The sequence below is a fragment of the Sphaerodactylus townsendi genome, linkage group LG17 (assembly GCF_021028975.2).
Source record: "Sphaerodactylus townsendi isolate TG3544 linkage group LG17, MPM_Stown_v2.3, whole genome shotgun sequence".
NCBI classification, from domain to species: Eukaryota; Metazoa; Chordata; class Lepidosauria; order Squamata; family Sphaerodactylidae; genus Sphaerodactylus; species Sphaerodactylus townsendi.
Genome location: NC_059441.1, coordinates 9170223 through 9190970, shown reverse-complemented (window position 1 = coordinate 9190970; position 20748 = coordinate 9170223). Strand labels below are relative to the sequence as shown.

The window sequence follows — 20748 nt, the reverse complement described above, 5'->3', positions numbered from 1 at the left end:
CATGGGAACCTGTGACTAAAATTTTTGGATCCCACCACTGGTGAGGATGTACTCATATGAACATGAAAAAGCGCCACAACTCCTGTGTTATTTTTTTGCTGTAACAGTCTTAACACAGTTACTTCAGTGGAATTATTCAAATGCTGCATTATCTTTTGCCCGCAGTAAACGTGGGTGGGTGTTCTGATAAAGTACCTTCCCCAATGATTTTAACCGAGATGATTAAACACACATCCGTCTTAGAACGCCATCCACCCAAATGGCGAACTCGTCAGACCTGAGATCTGCATTAACTTTTGTTTCCATTTGACACTGTGGAAACCCATGTCCATTTGCTTGCATCCAGTCTAATTCTGGCCCTGGAAAATCTAACTAGCTTTCTCAAGGAATGGTGTGTTTTTTTTCCTCTGATTCTGTTCGTCCTTCCCCTTTCTCCACATGTCAGTCTGGTACCCGTATAGGTATCAGAGAGGCTTGCCAACTCAAAGCGGGGAACAGGGGCTAGCCAGGAGTCGAGAGGGGTAGCACCAGTCACCAGAGGTCGTGCGTTCTCTTCAAGCTAAGTGCTGAAAAAGGAAGAGGCATAATTCAAAATCATTCCGTGGAACTGAACTAATGGGTTTCTTTGTAAGTCTCTTGCCTCTTCACTGTGTTTCTTTGTAAATCTCTTGCCTCTTCACTGTTTCTTTGTAAATCTCTTGCCTCTTCACTGTGTTTCTTTGTAAATCTCTTGCCTCTTCACTGGAGGTGATGGGGGCTTGGCAATCTAAGCTCAGTTCAGGGATATAAGGGTTCAGTTGAGCATCAGACTCGATTAGCTGCTCTGCTGTTGACAGGAATGGACTGAATCCTCCGGTTCCTTAGCCTGACAGCGTTTGGTCTGTCCTTTGTGTTCCTGGCTCTCATTCCTTGTCTAGCATCCCCACTGTCTTTTAGCCCAAGTGGAACTGAACTCCGAGTATTTCAATATCACACAAACCACTTCATTTGTTCTTTTTTCTTCTCTTCTGCCTCTCCTTGATGTGTGAACCACCACTGGAATTTTGACACGGGGGGGGTGGAGCCACAAAATGGCCACCACGGGAGGCGGAGCCAACCACAACATGGTCACCACGGGAGGCGGAGCCAACCACAACATGGCCACCATGGGAGACGGAGCCAACCACACACACAAACATAGAAGGTGCAGGAGAGAAGAGGACTAATTTGTAAAAAAATACACTGGGAAACAGTGAGGGAATAAAACCAGCACTATGGTTATTTTTAGCTGTACAGCCAATCATATTGTCAATGGCCGATCAAAAGCCTTACTGTGCAAGGGTCCTGTTTGGCCCCACCCAATTCTAAAAGCAGTTGATGGGCACTATGTTGAGCAACTCCTCCCTGAAGCCAATGTGTAGTTGGAGCCCCTCAGTGTAACGCACAGTCACGCTATTGAGCCTGCAACCTGCGGCTCTCCAGATGTTCATGGACTATTATTCCCATCAGCCCCTGCCAGTATGGCCAACTGGCAGGGGCCATGCTGGCAGGGGCTGATGGGAATTGTAGTCCATGAACATCTGGAGAGCCGCAGGTTGCAGACCCAATCGCATGACCATGCTGGCAGGGGCTGACGGGCCATGCTGGCAAGGGCTGATGGGAATTGTAGTCCATGAACATCTGGAGAGCCGCAGGTTGCAGACCCAATCGCATGACCATGCTGGCAGGGGCTGACGGGCCGTGCTGGCAGGGACTGATGGGAATTGTAGTCCATGAACATCTGGAGAGCCGCAGGTTGCAGACCCAATCGCGTGACCATGCTGGCAGGAGCTGACGGGCCATGCTGGCAAGGGCTGATGGGAATTGTAGTCCATGAACATCTGGAGAGCCGCAGGTTGCAGACCCAATCGCATGACCATGCTGGCAGGGGCTGACGGGCCATGCTGGCAGGGACTGATGGGAATTGTAGTCCATGAACATCTGGAGAGCCGCAGGTTGCAGACACCTGTGCTATTGGTTTCACGAGGAACAGATACAGCCCACTGCATTCAAATCAGATGTTGTGCCAAACCTGTTCAGAATCACAGTTAGCAGCAGTAGCCTGCACTCAGACCAGCTGCTGTGAGATTTTCTCTATCTTTAGCACACAATGGACCAACAGGAAGGTTCTGCAGCAGCCCAGAGACAAACCACACCTCAGTGGACAACTCACTTGAGCAGCCACTGACCAACTCCCAAGATGGAACAAAGCCTTCGTACACTCTTATCAGCTGACTTCCCCCCAACACCTTGCGTGTGTGGGATGGGAATTGTGACTGCACACACCACAAACTCGAATGGTCACGCACTGCGCTTTGCAACATCTCTGGTAACTCCTACTCATTTGCCACCTAAACAGAGCACCGTCAGGAGCTGCAGGTGACACATCTATTTTAAGATCAGCTACAAGATTTTTGGCTTCTGGTTATCTCTGCAAAGAGTGAAGCTTAGCAGTGATGCTTTGCCACCACCAGAAAAAGTTTCTGCACACATGGGGCATTCGAATTGCAAAGGAAGGTTTTTAAAAAAGCATCCTCAGAGGCTAGAAGAAGAAGAAGAAGAAGAAGAAGAAGAAGAAGAAGAAGAAGAAGAAGAAGAAGAAGAAGGAGGAGGAGGAGGAGGAGGAGGAGGAGGAGGAGGAGGAGGAGGAAGAAGAAGAAGAAGGAGAAGAAGAAGAAGAGTTGTTGTTTGGATTTATACCCCCCTTCTCTCCTGTAAGGAGACTCCTTTCCCTTCCTCTCCCCGCAACAGACACCTTGTGAGGTAGGTGGGGCTGAGTGAGTTCTGAGAGAACTGTGACTAGCCCAAGGTCACCCAGCAGGAACGTAGGAGTGCAGAAACACATCTGGTTCACCAGATAAGCCTCTGCCACTCAGGTGGAGTGGGGAATCAAACCGCGTTCTCCAGATTGGAATCCACCTGCTGTTAACCACTACACCTCGCTGGCTCTCGTGGTGAGGCCTTATCGAATCCTGTGCACGTTCGAGCACTTGATAAAAAATCTGGAATGCCTTTCAGTGACTATGCTTAAATCTACACACAAGTTGAACTTCAGTTTAATGCATCTTACTGACAGGTAGCACAATTCTGCATATATCTCCCTGAGTCCAACAACACTTCCAAACAAGTGTGCATGTGACTGCAGTCTTGTTTTCGTTACACACATTACATACACTTTTAACATATACTTCTCATGTAAACATATAAAGGGAACACAGAAGCAGAGGCATAGCAAGGGGGGAAAGCAACTAGAGCGCTTGTGCGTCCTTGGGCCCCTCCCGCCCTGGAACACCACGCCACACCCCCACCACGCCGCCACATGGGCACGCGCTTAGTGCGTCGCACACCCTGGTCCCCTTGGAGCTACGCCTCTGCACAGAAGAGCATCTTGCCCTGTTGGCAACTGTCATTATCTGACATTTCCAGAACACCGAAACCTAATTCCACACGATGAACAAACCGAACCGGGAGACTTGGAGATGAAGAGACGCTAACCGATTTAAGACATGCAACTTCCGAGTGCTTCCTAAAACAAGCAGACCTCGGAAAGCCGGCGGAAAGCCTCTCAGCCACCGTACAGAGCAAACTCTTATCCCTCGTGTCAAAAAAGCACGCTTAATAAAGAACTCACTCAGCGGGGAATTTAGGTTGTCAAAGATTTCATGCAAATGAAACCAATTATGACAGGCATAGAAGGGAGAGGCTAGCCTAAATTAAGTCGGGTTATGTGCATTTTGCAGTCATCCCGGCTGCTATAAAAGGTTTTTAAAAATCTCTGCTCAGCCTTTGATGAGGCCACACTCCACAACCTGTCAGTCAAATTTCAGTCTGGAAACATTAGAAGCATAGCAACTTATGCAAGTCATTCTGACTAGGATGAATTAAACAGAAGAACACTGCAGTTGAGATTAGTATGAAAGAAACAAGCAAGCCTGTGTTCAATTCGTCCCCAACCGCAACTATTCCGAAGATAACATATAAAAAACAGTCATGCAAATTTTCTAGAAGAATGGCTAGATTTGCAACAGAAACCAACACCATTTTCAGTTTATAGCAGTGGTGGCGAACCTTTGGCACTCCAGATGTTATGGACTACAATTCCCATCATCCCCTGCCAATTGACCGTGCCGGCAGGGGCTGATGGGAATTGTAGTCCATAACATCTGGAGTGCCAAAAGTTCGCCACCACGGGTTTACAGACTTAACGGTGAACGCTTCCTTCACTGGAATTCCTCTCTCCAGTTCAGAATTCAATAGACGGAAATTGGCACACAACTGACTTCCTTATCAGTACATTTTACAGAGTTTCCAGAGTATGTAATTTAAGTGTCAAAATTTTAAAATGCTAGCTTGACAAGACGCACACAGCCTCTTCATCCGGCTCAGAAACCTGATTAATAGAACCTGGAAACGGCACGTTCGTCTACAAACACACAACCCTACATATTGCAGAGTGAAACGGGTAACTCTCTGGGTTTGAAAATGCTCTTCTAAAAGGTACTGCTAAGCATTGTACGCAGTAACTTCTCATTGAAAACAGTGGAACAATCACATTGGTTTAATGTTTCCTGATTCCATTCCCAGACTACATCTGTAAATGTCAAGTAGATGGTTCAGAGACTTAGCCAGTATCATTCATTCATTCATTCATTCATTCATTCATTCATTCATTCATTCATTCATTCATTCATTCATTCATTCATTCATTCAATCAATCAATCAATTGAATTTGTATGCCGCTCTCCCCCTGAGGGCTCAGGGCGGTGTCCAACAATCATATACCCTGTTTCCCCAAATATAAGACATCCCCTGAAAATAAGACGTAGTAGAGGTTTTGCTGATGTGCAAAATATAAGGCATCCCCCGAAAGTAAGACGTAGTGAAGTCTTTGTTTGGAAGCATGCCCGACGAACAGAACACAGAAAAATAAGAAGTCCCCTGAAAATAAGACATAGCGCGTCTTTGGGAGCAAAAATTAATATAAGACACTGTCTTATTTTCGGGGAAACACGGTACAAACATTTAAAATCCATTAAAAAAGTCAATCCCCACTAAAATAAGGAACCATAAATACACAATTTACATAATTTCATTAATAATAATATTATTATTATCCCCGTCTCACCCAGTGGTGGGATTCAGCCGGTTCGCACCACTTCGGCAGAACCGGTTGCTAAAATGGTGCTTGTAAACAATCAGTTGTTAAATTATTTGAATTCCTACCCCCGGAACCGGTTGTTACATTATTTGAATCCCACCATTGCTCTCTTCCCTGATAAAAACATTAAAATTTGTTCCGCTATAAAACATTAAAGTGTAGAAATATACTAAAAAGGAATTGTTGCTGCACAGGGATCTAGCAAATTGCTAGGAGTGACAAACAGCTCTCAAATAAGCCAAACGCCTCTTCCGGTATCTCCAGTCTCAGAAGAAGATAACTATCATATCGTCAGAGCGACGGAGAGGCAGGAAACAGCAGAGCTGAAGTTCACAGCATTAAGGGGGAAATTCAGATTAAAACTTCTGATCTAGATTCTTAAGAAGTGTTCATTAAATCTCACACTTTATCTTCCGCCATCTTGCCATTTATCTGGTCTGACCTGCATAATAACTTTCATCACAAAGAACATAAGAACATAAGAACTAGCCTGCTGGATCAGACCAGAGTCCATCTAGTCCAACACTCTGCTACTCACAGTGGCCAACCAGGTGCCTTTGGGAGCTCATGTGCAGGATGTGAAAGCAATGGCCTTCTGCTGCTGCTCCTGAGCACCTGGTCTGCTAAGGCATTTGCAATCTCAGATCAAGGAGAATCATTTGCAATCAGAGATCAAAGAACTCCTATCGCTATAATTTCAAAATAGTAAAAATAAGGAGGTTCACAAAGACCCTTCTTCTGCCAAAAGAAATAAACATGTATAGTTCTAATAATGTAAAAGGTTAACTTAACATCAAGTGATTCCCCTTCTGGGTTTGCTTGATAGACACTCTACCCAAAAGAAAGACAGCTGGTAGGAAAGAACTTTATTTAACCATATTTAATAATCTGTTTTCCTCCTGAAGAAGGATGGGTACCATACACTCTTCTTGGAGAGGAAATACTTTGTTCTGTATTTTATAATGCCTCTTTTTTTCCACAACATGGTAATACTGTTAGCAAAACATTAAACTAAAACAAAAGAATCAGTAAGTGAGCGTTTTCATATTGAGGATTGGAATTCTGTGACAGATGTCAAGACAGACAGAAAATAAGAAATTAAGGGCGGACTTTGAGGTTTCTCCCTTCTCCAAAACCTCCCCATCCTGGGCTCCACTCACAAATCTCCAGGAAATTCCCTACCTGGAGTTGGCACCCCTAGTGCCTGTTCCATGAATCTGCCCTCCCCAAATGCAACGTGTTAATGGCGCATACCCACTCATTTATTCCCACAAGGATTTCAAAGATGTCTGAAAGCAAAGCAACCTATAAACAAGTTGAAGGAACCACAGTCCAGAAAAGCTTTTGAGGACATGGAGTTCTATTGGAGATCATGTCCGTTTTTTTTTTAAACCACTAGAAACCTGGTACAGGTTGTATTAGAATCACAGAGTTGGAAGAGACCCCCAGGGGCCATCAAGTCCAACCCCCTGCCATGCAGGAACACACAATCAAAGCACTCCCGACATATGTTCATCCAGCCTCTGTTTAAAAACCTCCAAAGAAGGAGACTCCACCACTCTCCGAGGCAGTGAATTCCACTGTCGAACAGCCCTGACGGTCAGGAAGTTCTTCCTGATGTTTAGGTGGAATCTCTTTTCCTGCACCTTGAATCCATTACTCCGTGTCCTAGTCTCTGAGGCAGCAGAAAACAAGCTTGCTCCTTCTTCGACATGACATCCCTACAAATATTTAAACATGGCTATCATGTCCCCCCTTAACCTACGCTTCTCTAGACTAAACATCCCCAGCTCCCTAAGTCTCTCCTCGTAGGGCAGTGGTGGTGAACCTATGGCACGGGTGCCAGAGGTGGCACTCAGAGCCCTCTCTGTGGGCACGCACGAACAGAGTGCCCCCCCCCAATCTAGGCTGGCCTGGGCCACTGGGCATTATTATTACCATTAAACCTAAGACCTAGTTTTGGGGAAGCAGTGCAGGTAACCCTGTTAAGCACTGTTAAACCCCACTGATTTTCATGCAAAGAACTAAAGAACAATCCTTACCTGGGAGTTAGCTCGGTTGCTGGCAAATATTTAAACATGGCTATCATGTCCCCCCCCCCCCCAACCTACTCTTCTCCAGACTAAACATCCCCAGCTCCCTAAGTCTCTCTTCGTAGGGCATGGACTCCAGACCCTTTATCATTTTGGTTGCCCTCCTCTGGACCAGTTCCAGCTTGTCAATATCCCTCCTGAACTGCGGTGCCCAGAACTGTACACAATATTCCAGGTGAGGTCTAACCAGGGCAGAATTGAGAGGTACAAAGAATGTCCATTCCAGGCAAAGAAAATCTGACCCCTACAGTAAACAAGAAGCTACAGACTGAGAAAGGAAGGAAGAAAACACACACCAAGGGATGCTGTCTGAACATGTTGGAAAGAGGCTCAGACAGCTAGTACTAGGGGCTGAACAGTACCGTAATTAGGAGACTACTCCAGTTCTGTCACTATGGAGAATCCATTCTTCTGTTGCCCTTTCTGCCCCCCCGGGGAGAGTTGTCAAATGTCACGAAGTGAACCGGCCAAAGGCCGTGGAAGCATCAAGGTGGCGGCGCCAAGACACACGGCCACCCAGCGTCAGAACTGCCGGAGCAATTAAACGTGGCAGCCGAGAGGGAGATCGTTCTAACTTTATTTTAAGCAGCCGCTTCTCGAATTCTATCGAATAATGATTCATTTGTCAAGCATCCGCATCCCCACATTGTTCGTAAGTTCTGTGTGTTGCCATGGGAAATGGACATGTTACCCTGGTATTAATTTTAGCTGGGCTGGCTGGGTTTGCGATAAATCAGTCTGCAACTGGAAAATAAACCTCTTCCTTGGTGCAAGAGTTCAGTGCTTTAAGACCACTGAAGGGGAGAGAAAACCCCACACACACACCTGAAACAAAAGACCGCATCGAGGAAGAAAATGCTGCGGTTCCTAATACACAGAAGGTTGACATTTCTGTTTCCTAATGTGGTTATTTTATTTATTTGGGCACTAGTAAAGCAGAGGATATTGGGTTCAGGACCTGAAATTGCTTGTGGTTTTGAATCTCTGTGATGCCTGGAGCCAGTCAGAGATGATGAATGGCGGAGAGTAGTGATCTGGGGTGGGGGCTGGGGAGAGGGGAGAAACACCTTTCGCTGTCACCGAAAGAACGTGGCATTCTGGCTACGAGTTTGTACCCTCAATCCATTTGTTCTCTGTTGTGTGTACTGTTATTTGTAGGTCACTCCCTAGCACGACTCCAGAGGAGGGAAGCCAGACTATTTCATCAGTACTTAAGATTGGTCGCCTCGCTCAAGACGCTGCCGAGATCGTAACACCTTGTCCTCAGGAAACCTGGGCAAAATAATTTATTGCTCATCAGGATTCAACTCACAGTCCAGTTTTAAAAAAAAAACAAAAAAACAAGAAATCGTATCAGGAATGAAAAGAGAGACAAGGACAGCAAGAAGGCAGAACAAAAAAAATCCAGAACTCTTTTTGTCACCACAAACCTACATCGTCAACCTATGTGCTGGAGAGAGATGATAGATAGATAGATAGATAGATATTTATTATTACGGCCTTTTGGCCAGCCAATAGTTTAAAATCAGAGTACATGTGAATACATAGCACTCCACTTATACAAAAATATAATATAAATTAAAATCCATTATAAAATCTATTAATAAATAACATTAGCTTCAGGCATTATTACAGTCCTCATCACACAGTGCGGCTCTTTGTTTTAATAAGGAACTACGCTTGTTGTGCACCAGTATACAAAATTTAGCTACCTTCTGTGAGATGGCAGAAACACGATCTTCTAATAATATTCTTACAGAATTCGTATCTGAGTTATCTATGAATGGATATACATGACGTGTAAACAATGGTTGGATCAACAGCTTCCTTTCACCTTCATGTAACTTACAATGCAGTAAGATATGTGACATTGAGTCTACTTCCCCTGAGCCAAGCCATTAATACAGGTTCTCCTGTGCCTTCAGGAAAATATTTTGGAATCGTCCCATCAGATTAGTAGCTGACGGGAAGGCATCGAAGCGAGCCCTAGAAAAAAGTTTTCCATCGGTACTTGCTGATGTTAATGCTACGGATAGATAAGGTGCAGCTGAAATACCTACCTCCATGATTTTAGTGGTTTACTATAGAACAGAGTAGCCAGGGGAAATCTGTTTGCATCTCAATGTCAGTAAGACGTTGGTGGACCATACCCATTGCTCTGCTACTTCCAATCTCCAAAAGTTGCATGGGATCAAGACCACACTGTCTAAGTTTTGATATGATCTTTTCTAGCCATCCAGGGTAGGGTGTTGCTGCCAATAATGAAGGCATTAATCCCTGGGGACAGGAAAGCACTTTAAGCCAGTATTTGATGGTTAATTTCCAAAAGATGGTCTCAACTTTGGCCATCCCTGCTTCTTGCCTTAATAAAACACATTGGCTGTACATTTCAGTGTATTAAACAAGTATCTCAGAAAAATCGATAGGACTCTCTCCAATGGCACAAAATCTGAAATCATTGCCAACGGAGCACCATAGGTCAATTGGGCTAAGGCTTTGGCCTCAAACAGTCTAACTGCACTTGGGAAGAGAGATGATGGATGACAGAATTGAGTTGCAGATGTTAAGATGACATTTCCTACATCTCAATGAAGATCTGCAGGGCATGTTGACAGCTGAGAGAGACAGAGAGAGACAGAGAGAGTCCTTCGACAATTCAGAGACAATCCTGTTTAGTAATCATTTGATGGGCAACCCGAAAGCCGTAGGTCTCAAAACCTAATTCTAATGCCTGCTGTGGTTGCCCAGCAGGAATTTAGGAGTGGGGAAACACATCTGGTTCACCAGATAAGCCTCCGCCGCTCAGGTGGAGGAGTGTGGAGTCAAACCCGGTTCTCCAGATCAGAATCCGCCTGCTCTTAACCACTACACCACGCTGTCTCTCAATGAAGTGCCATTTCAGGCTAACAGGATACCTGGCTGGCCCTTCTTCCCCCTCTGGCTGGTAGCTGGAAGGAAGAGAGCTTCAACTGGAATCAGCCTCTTTTCCCCTTGCTAAACTTTTTCACTTTTTAGGTAAGCGTAAAGAGGAATAGACGTGGTGCTCACTGACCTAATGAATTGGTTGTTTGGCCCCTTCTACTTCGAAATCCTTTCTAACAGCGTCGACTCTACAGCAGTCCCACCCGACTGGAATCTTATTAAGTAAACCTTTTAACTTCTGAGGCTCATCCACACATTTTCAAGCATCTTTACGGGTTAGAGATTTCCAGGAGAAGAAGAAAGGGAAATGAAATATATAGGAAGCGGAATTTCACACCCAAGTTACACCCTGGGCTTCTCACTGGGCTTGCATAGAATTTCAGTCTTTAGCAAACTATATCTAAGAAGCTGCTCTCTTCCCTTTTTCTGCTTTTTTGTCCGTACTAAGTCAGCACAAAGAACAGAGCAAACGAAAAAGATATATAGCAATGCATGACATTATGCTTACCTTTGCAGTTATTTCCCCTATACACAGCTGCACTGGGCCTTTTAGCTATCTACATTCAAGATTTAAGGTGCACGCACTAAATCTTACCATAAAATAGTGCCTACTATTGAAATTAAATGTAACAGGCAAACTGAAGTAGAAAATACAATTTCTTTTTTGGAATGTATGCTGTAAATACGCACTCTTAAAAAAAAACAGGGGGAAGGATTTCGTGCCATTTACAATTGAAGTAACCATGTTTAAGAAAACCAGGCAAACGTTCTGACCGGAGATTATTATTAGTTTTGTATACCGCCCTCCCCTGAAGGGCTCTCGGCGGTGCACAGCATATTGATATATATAGTAGAGCACAGTTTAAGACATAACAAAATACAACTGAAATAACATATATATGGCTGTATTTGGAGCAGCAGTGGCGTAGGAGGTTAAGAGCTTGTGTATCTAATCTGGAGGAACCGGGTTTGATTCCCAGCTCTGCTGCCTGAGCTGTAGAGGTTTATCTGGGGAATTCAGATTAGCCTGTACACTCCCACACACGCCAGCTGGGTGACCTTGGGCTGGTCACAGCTTCTCGGAGCTCTCTCAGCCCCACCTACCTCACAGGGTGTTTGTTGTGAGGGGGGAAGGGCAAGGAGATTGTCAGCCCCTTTGAGTCTCCTGCAGGAGAGAAAGGGGGGATATAAATCCAAACTCTTCTTCTTCTTCTTAAACAATTAAAAACCCTCATTAAAACACAGATTCAACTTTTAAAACATGGGGAAATAAACAAGATCGCTTTATCTCCTCAACTGTTTGTATTGTGACACAAAGAAAATATATACGGGCTTGATTAAAATGTGACAATTAAAATAATAATAATTCTTACCACCGCCACCCCCACCCCCCCCACACACACACACGGATGCGTTTACTATTTAGACATTCCTGGGTAGAATAGTGCAGAGGGAATTCTGAAAGCACCCAAGAGACAGGGGATGGCTTGTAGCCATTAGTTTATCTCTACAGCAGAATTACGGCCACCGTCTGAATCGTTTACTGCTTAAAAATCCCACCTGAAAATTGCCTCAGAACTGCAAAGATCCAGGAGGGTCAATGGAGCCGCTGGAAAATATGACCACATAACTTAGCTTCACAGTGACATTTTGTTCAATACCTCATTATACCTGAGCTCTCCTTAAGAGCCCCAGGAACACATTACTAACTTCTTCTTTTCTTAAAGGAAAAGAAGTAGCCATCCTTGGCCTCCAACGCTTCTAGTGTTCATCTCCAACACTTTCATGGGCGGGAGTATGAAGAGCGGCTAGATTTATTTACTGCTGTCCACTCACCTGTTTCCTGCTTCTTCCCCCACCTGATCTCCCCCGACATCATGTGACTATTAATGGTCAGCATGTTATTTCTACCTTCCTTGTTCATCCTGTATAGCATAGGTGTCAAACTCACGACCCTCCAGATGTTATGGACTACAGTTCCCATCATCCCCTGCCAGAATCATGCTGGCGGGGGATGATGGGAACTGTAGTCCATAATATCTGGATGGCCGTGAGTTTGACACCTGTGCTGTATAGGCTGTAAGTCCTTAGTGGCACGCATTGCGTCTTCTGCTCAAGGACGTGTAGACAAATGTACTAGTAGCTGTCATAATAGCTGTTTACGAAGATGATTGAGGGATTGGAGCACCTTCCTTATGAGAAGAGGCTGCAGTGTTTGGGACTCTTTAGTTTGGAGAGGAGACGGCTGAGGGGGGATATGATTGAAGTCTATAAAATTATGCATGGGGTAGAAAATGTTGACAGAGAGAAATTTTTCTCTCTTTCTCACAATACTAGAACCAGGGGGCATTCATTGAAAATGCTGGGGGGAAGAATTAGGACTAATAAAAGGAAACACTTCTTCACGCAACGTGTGATCAGTGTTTGGAATATGCTACCACAGGAGGTGGTGATGGCCGCTAACCTGGATAGCTTTAAAAGGGGCTTGGACAGATTTATGGAGGAGAAGTTGATCTGTGGCTACCAATCTTGATCCTCCTTGATCTGAGATTGCAAAGGCCTTAGCAGACCAGGTGCTCTGGAGCAGCAGCAGCAGCAGGCCATTGCTTTCACATCCTGCACGTGATCTCCTAAAGGCACCTGGTGGGCCACTGCGAGTAGCAGAATGCTGGACTAGATGGACTCTGGTCTGATCCAGCAGGCTCTTTCAGATGTTCTTATATGAAGGGTCATTATATGGCAATCCCATACAGCTTCCAAGGCAAGCAATGTTCAGAGATGGTTCACCATTCCCTACCTCTGCATAACAACTCTGGACTTACTCAGTGATCTCCCGTTCAAGACTAACCAGAGCTCCAACTTAGTTTCCAAGATATGATCAGGTTCCCCCGGGCCATACCAGGTCAGGACAACTAACTGGAAGCTAACCTTTATCTTATCGACTTGTTTTACTGATTTGTTTTTTATTTACTTTCAATTCTAGCTCGCCTTTCTCGCCAAGACTCGAGGTGGACTGGCACGATTTGTTTTTTACAGATGTGCTTTTATTGTCTTCTGTGCTTGGTTTTGGTTGATTGTTTTTGTTATGAGCAACGTGGGGAAAATCTGGAGAGGCAGTACACGTGTTATCTAAATAGTCTCTTGGCTTCTTAATTTCAATGGAAACCTACGGCACACAAAATACTACAAGGTGTTTCTGTGTTGGTTGGTTGCTGGGTGCTAGTGTAACCCCCATGCTCAGAATGGGTTGACCCAGAAAGGGGTGGAGACTCAAAGCAGCAGGAGGCTGCAGAGCTCATGTAGTTTGGAGGAGACGAGGCTACCAGACTCAGACCTTGGTTTGTATAAGCCCTGAACACCTTGTTAAAATAACTGCAATGTTGTTGGGAACTAGTGGGAAGGTAGTTGTTTATTTTTGCTATGTTGTAAACGTTGGAGTTTATTGTTTCAGGGTTTCTTTGTGGTTGTAATGGGTGAGAGTTCTCCGGGAAACCTTCATCATGTTGGATCCTGTTCATGAAGCCCTTGGAGTCTTCAGGAGCCAACCCACTTGCAAAGAAGAATTGGACTTGGCAATATCAGAAGACTGTAACTAGAAGGACTTGAAATGAAGCCTGAACAGGGCCTTGAAGTGTGATGTTAAATGTTGATGTTTGATGTTATATGTTAAGAAAGTAAACCATTTTGCTTTTTAAATTTGTTGTTGCAAACTCATAGGAGCAGAAGTGGCATAGGAGGTTAAGAGCTTGTGTATCTAATCTGGAGGAACCGGGTTTGATTCTCCGCTCTGCCGCCTGAGCTGCGGAGGCTTATCTGGGGAATTCAGATTAGCCTGTGCACTCCCACACACGCCAGCTGGGTGACCTTGTGCTAGTCACAGCTTCTCGGAGCTCTCTCAGCCCCACCTACCCCACAGGGTGTTTGTTGTGAGGGGGGAAGGGCAAGGAGATTGTCAGCCCCTTTGAGTCTCCTACAGGAGAGAAAGGGGGGATATAAATCCAAACTCTTCTTCTTCTTCTTCATTCCAAGTTCTGCCCCACAGAACCCACAGACAGAGGTTATGCTAGGATTAAGCCGTTTATTTGAATATGTTACATTTTAATTTTCTCTCTTAAAACCCACTCTTTGCACATCCTGAACTCGGCTTTGCGCTCCTATCTAAGGAACACTTTTCACGTGCAACAGCTGACATCAGGTAGGAAAGAGCAAACTTAAAGGTTTCTACCTAGAAACAGAAACCAGCAAAACTTTTTTTTGTAAAGCAGAGAAAAAAGAAGACAGTCCCTGAACAATTCGAAGCCCTGGAGATAAACTTCTGGAACCATCTATAGAACTGCTCCCTCTTTCTCTCCAAGAGGATAACAGTTTCTGGAATACTGCATCAATAATAATTTGCTTTAGTACATAAGGAAGAAAAGCAACTTTGGACGATCAATCAAAAAGCACAGGCTTAGAGGAACAACAGACAGCAACCTGAAGTGAATATGCCATTCGCTTAGTCATCAAAAGAAAATCAATGTATACAAAGGACCATTTACGAGCCGTTCGCTAGAATCTATCCCACACCAGATAATTACGGTGTTCAACTATACGGCATATATCCTGGGAGTTCGATAAAGGTACAAGCCACGGTGGAAGAGGCAAGGAGGGAAAGAGGAATGCTAATAAAACACTATCTTCTAAATTGCCACATTATCAAGTTCAATACAGAGTCTACAATTCATGGGAACGCAACAAGAGCACGCAAGGAAGCAGTTTGTTCTTGGTTTTATAATAGACGGCTTCTTCACAAGGATCATGGCTTAAAGGCAGAGGAGACAGCGAGGGACAAGCAATGAACCTTCATCCAGCATCTCCCAGATGTTGGTGCTTGGGTTCTCCACATCTGGAAGTGTGATGTGAGTTTCCTACGGAGGCCTAGATAGTTGACTGGGGATGTATGACAGGCTGTTATATAATATGTAGCTTGGGATGGGGGGGGAGGAAGAGGCAGACAGAGACCTTGTTTGCTATGTAGTTCAAGGGAATCTTTGCAAAATGCGCAGCAGAACGATGGTATCTTTAATGCATACAACCCTCACTATGCTTGTTTAGAGACGGTGTCTGTTTAGTTATCAAGGCGTTCTGCAAGAGACCTGACGAAAGCCAAAATATACACAGCCAGAGTTGTTCAGGTGAAACGATGCAAGTGAATCATAGAATCACAGAGTTGGAAGAGAGCCCAAGGACCATCAAGTTCTACCTCCTGCACTGCAGGAACACACATATGTTCATCCAGTCTCCATTTGAAAACCCCCAAAGAAGGAGACTCCACCACACTCCGAGGTAGTGCATTCCACTGTCAAATACCCCTTACTTTCAGGAAGTTATTCCTGATGTTTAGCTGGAATCTCTTTTCCTTCACCTTGAACCCATCACATCCTAGTCTCTGGAGCAGCAGGAAGCAAGCTTGCTCCCTCACCAACATGACATCCCTTCAGATTTCTAAACATGGCTATCATGTCACCTCTGAACCTTCTCTTCACCAAACTAAACATCCCCAGCTCCCTAAGTCTATCTTCATCGGGCATGGATTCCAGACCTTTGACCATTTTTATTTGAAGCATCACAACATCATCACACGCACTTCTCATCTTTAACTGGCTGGGGTTTGCAACACAATTCCCAACGCTTGAATCAATCTGACTCTCAATTTACAATTAAGGAAGCCAAGACAATGAAAAAACAAACAGAAACTCTCGCTGAATCTTAAAGGCCAACAAATGGTTTATTATTTAAACTTCAGCATGATTCCACTCAAAGAACCGCCGCCTTGTGCAATTCAATGCAACAGGATGTAGTGATGACCACTAGTTTAGCTGGATTTAAAAGAGCATCCAACAAATGAGTGGAGGATCAGCCCATCAGTGGCTATTAGCCATGATAAATGAATGGATCAATAACTAAACGGATCAATAATCCAGAGCTCCTTATGGACTACAGTCCCAAAACCTGATGCCCTCCCCTGTTAAACAGCAAAAACTTTCGGAAACCGGCCAAAACGTAGACTTTCCGGGGCATCTGGTTGGCCGCTGTGTAAAACAGGACATTGGACTAAAGCCAATTGGCCATGCTGGCAGGGGCTGATGGGAATTGTAGTCCATGAACATCTGGAGTGCCATAGGTTCGCCACCATTGGACTAAAGTCTCCACTGGAGACAGCAACTAAATGTACAGCATTACGTTCTTTGACGAGAGAATGTGCAGAGTCAAAGAAGGAAGTCAGAGTTCAGGCCGAAAGGATTATATAAGGCTTAGTGTAAAAATACCCCTAGGTGGCACAATACATTTCTCCCCAAAGAATTCGGCTTTTGATATTACCTAAGGCAAAATTAAGGACCAAATTTCACCTGTTGTATGTTGACAAAGCACTACGCAGCAGTGGCGTAGTGGCTAAGAGCAGTGGCTAAGAGCAGGTGCACTCTGATCTGGAGGAACCAGGTTTGATTCCCAGCTCTGCCACTTGAGTTGTGGAGGCTTATCTGAGGAATTCAGATTAGCCTGTACACTCCCACACACACCAGCTGGGTGACTTTGGGCTAGTCACAGCTGAGTTTCAGTCCTTCCACCCACCTCACAGGGTGTTTGTTGTGAGGGGGGAAGGGCAAGGAGATTGTCAGCCCCTTTGAGTCTCCTTACAGGAGAGAAAGGGGGGATATAAATCCAAACTCTTCTTCTTCAAATGGTTTTACACACGACAGGAAAGCAATTAAAAGACTTTAGATACGTCTATTCCTTATCCACAAATCAGCAACTTAATCCACAATGTCGCATCTATGTACAGCACATCAATCACTATACAAAATAAGCAAAACGTTCATAAATAAACTCACCATGTACAGGAAAACCTGCGGTGGGAAGATCACAAAATGCAACAGTTATCCATTTGGGATCGGCATTAGAAAAGTCCGACTTTCACATGGTGGTCACAGAACCTGAAAAAGTCAAAATCCATTCCTGTAAGACAACGTTGAGGATATGTGCTTACTTTTTATGCAGTTTTTTTTTTTATGGGAAGTTATATTTCCAAACACAGCAACCGAAGGCACGGACAATTCTATTTTTATATCCTTTTATGGAAGAGAGAAAAAGGCCAGTGGTGGGATCCAAAAATTTTAGTAACAGGTTCCCATGGTGGTGGGATTCAAACTGTGGCGTAGCGCCAATGGGGCTGGGCAGGGCACGATCGGGGTGTGGCTGGGCATTCCGGGGGCGGGGCATTCCTGGGTGGGGCTGTGGCAAGGATGCAGCCGCTGCGCCGGTCCTTGGGCGGGAAACGAATGCACGCAGGCGCAGGCGGCCACGCACGCCGGTGCACCTCCTGCTAGACAGTTCTGTGCGCTACTGCTGAGAGGAGGAGCGTAAGAAAGGCAAAAATCACGTGGCAAAATCACCAATGAGTAACCCCCTCTCGGCACACACTAATAATTAGTAACCTACTCTCGGGAACCTGTGAGAACCTGCTGGATCCCACCTCTCGATATGGCTAACCCAAATACTCCTGCTATTTGTCCAGTTGGTTTTATCCAGTCCCTGATAGGAATTCTCTCACCTATTTGGGGCAAATACTCCTAATGACAGAACTTTAAATTCAGACACCACGCATTTATGGACGGAAGAAAGGAGATCGTTATGCCCTACAGTGCAAAATAAGGTCCGTTCTTCCCTTCTATCTAAAACTCACATGGTCAGAGACTATGCTCCTTTTAGTTTTACTCATTTTGGGTAAGACTTGAAACTTTCAAATCAAGCCCATTTGCCTTTTATAAGGTCATGAGTCTTCAGGGTTGTGTTAACTTCCTTTTAACTAAACCTCTACGATTATTTTTTTGGTTAGAAGTTTCCAAGTTACAAAATAAATGACACAATTGGGGTAACTTTCACCTTACATGGGATACCAGGACAAAATCCCCTGGCAGCAATAAGCCAACGATCATCTCTGCTAATTGCTTCAACACAGTCATTTATTTCATCATTTCAGGTAGCATAATCTCTACATTCCCTAACAATTCTGGCAGCAAGAGATGATTATCAGAACAGTGAAACACAAGAGTACAATTAGACCGCATTCAACAACAAGAAGAAGAGTTTGGATTTATATCCCCGCTTTCTCTCCTGCAGGAGACTCAAAGGGGCTGACAATCTCCTTGCCCTTCCCCCCTCACAACAAACACCCTGTGAGGTAGGTGGGGCTGAGAGAGCTCCGAGGAAGCCGTGACGGCCCAAGGTCACCCAGCTGGGCGCAGGTGTGGGAGCGCACAGGCTAATCTGAATTCCCCAGATAAGCCTCCACAGCTCAGGCGGCAGAGCGGGGAATCAAACCCGGTTCCTCCAGATTAGATACACGAGCTCTTAACCTCCTACGCCACTGCTAGCCTTGAAGTAACAGAAAGAAATGGGTTGATTTATTACTGACAATATTTATACCCTGTATGTTGGCTCTGAAAGCAGTTTTAAAATAATACAAAAAGGGAAAACAGAGAAGCTACATTTTCTCCATACCTAGTGCTTTAAAGCATGCTTGGATCCTTAAAGGCTCACAATCCTTCAGTAAAGCAAGCATTTCCATATGAATGAAACCTCCTCCCAAACTTGGTATTTACTTCAGGCCTACCCTTATTGCCAATTAGGCATTTTAATTCATTGTGCTGGTTCACTTTGCATGATATATTTTTTTTCAAGTGAAGTATTCTATAGGACTGAAAAGTAAAAATATTGAATATTTAGCTACAAAGCTTAAATGATACCCTCCCTTTCAATATTCATGATTAATAACTATTCAGGTTTTTACCTGAGTGTTCTTTGTAGGAGGGAAGGGAGGAATAACTTCGCTCCCACTACGACACCACCGCTGTTATGACAAAAAATCACTAATTATTGTGCATTAGCAACACAGACACGAGGTTAAGAGCTGGTGAATCATGATTAGATGTCAAAAGCACTTATCTGTACGGTTCATGCATAACTTATGCCCTTTCTGAAATATTTCCACAAGCCTCGGGAGGTCATGGGGGTTTCTCCAGGCCGCAGAAGAATCTATGATTCTCAGATGGAGTGGTTCCAGGTACCAACACAATGAAACCCCTTTCCAGTCAACAAACGACGAAAATATAAAACACCCATTCATCGCTATGAGTGAACCTTTAACACTCAAAGAGCCATTTGGACCCGTTTTCCACGGGAAAAGAAAACACTTGGAGCCGCAAATAATTTTTGACATTTAAAATAAAGATAACACTGTATATATTGGGCTTTTTTACCTTTTACTCTACTCATTCTGAGAAGCGTATGGATGCCCTGCAGGATGGGGCCAGCGGCTCGGCCTTGCCGGCCGCTGGGAAAGCGCCCACCCCACTCGAACAAGGCAGGCGAGAGGGGAAGCTCGCGACGCTGCCCAGCCGACCGTGGGCAATTGGTGCGCCCACTCTGCTGCCTGCAGGGCGGGCAAGAATGAAGCTGGCGGCTCGGCCTCGCCGGCCGCGGGGAAAACGCCCACCCCGCTCCAACGGGGCGGGCGAGAGGGGAAGCGCGCAACCCAGCCGGTGCGCCCGCCCTGCTGCCTGCAGGGCGGGCAAGGATGAAGCCGGCAGCTCGGCTCATGGAGCCGCAGTGCAAGGGCAGAAGAGCCGCATGCGGCTCTCGAGCCGCAGGTTCCCTACCCCTGCATTAGAGAGACCTTGAAAGTATCTCCCCGAACTGCTAATGCAGAAATATCTCTGCCATGTACTTATTAATTCTTTCGCCAGCATGCCTTTGAAAATCCCAGCATTTTTTTTCAAACAATTTTTAAAAACCCCTATTTCAATGGTCCTCTATTGTTCACAGGTAAAAGCAAATTTGTCCGGTTGCCAGAGAATTTGTCATTTATAAAACCGGCAATGAATAATTGTAAGCACCTGATATATCTGTAGGCACACCAAATTTATAGCAACCCAGCCCCATTATACACAATGGTTTTATTTTGCAAAATAATTATTGGGCCAAGGAAATCAGTCTGAAAGTTACTGGGGTATAAATGATAGAAGGCAGAATAGGTTGGGAGGGGGGGGGGGAGGTGTAAATCTCTGGCCAGCCCTCAAGTTCACTGCTACCCCACTGAGATGGTGTAAGCATTAAATGAGATAAACCCACAGGCGCCCGTGCTTACACTTTACACGCACACAATAGTTACTCATGCTAAATCAAGACTAATAACCACGAAATCAACCTTTAAAAATATTTCTATGGCCCTCAGGTAGTTTGAGGCTATTGTCTACGTTTTAAGCGGCTATATGTTGGAGACATATATGTTGGGTCACATATGCGTTGCGACCCGCCCTGACCAGGTCTCTGGAAATGCAGCATATAAATTTTCTAAAATAAATACATAAACTGTTCCCGCTGGCACTCAGAAGAAAAGAGCCTTCCATTCAAAAGGTATGAAGCAACCATTCTCAACCAGGGTTCCGTGGTACCCAGGGGTACCGGGGCAACACTACCACACACACACACACACCCTCATTTTTGTGGTGTCTCCCA

General features: G+C 44.9%; 1 protein-coding gene across 1 annotated transcript in view; it reads right to left on the bottom strand.

Moving 5' to 3' along the window:
* The window catches only part of OTUD7A (OTU deubiquitinase 7A), a 111228-nt gene that overhangs the window by 77685 nt on the left and 12795 nt on the right, over positions 1-20748 (bottom strand). The window contains 1 exon segment of the mRNA XM_048519711.1: positions 17064-17165. The gene's annotated coding sequence lies outside the window, so the exon portion shown is untranslated.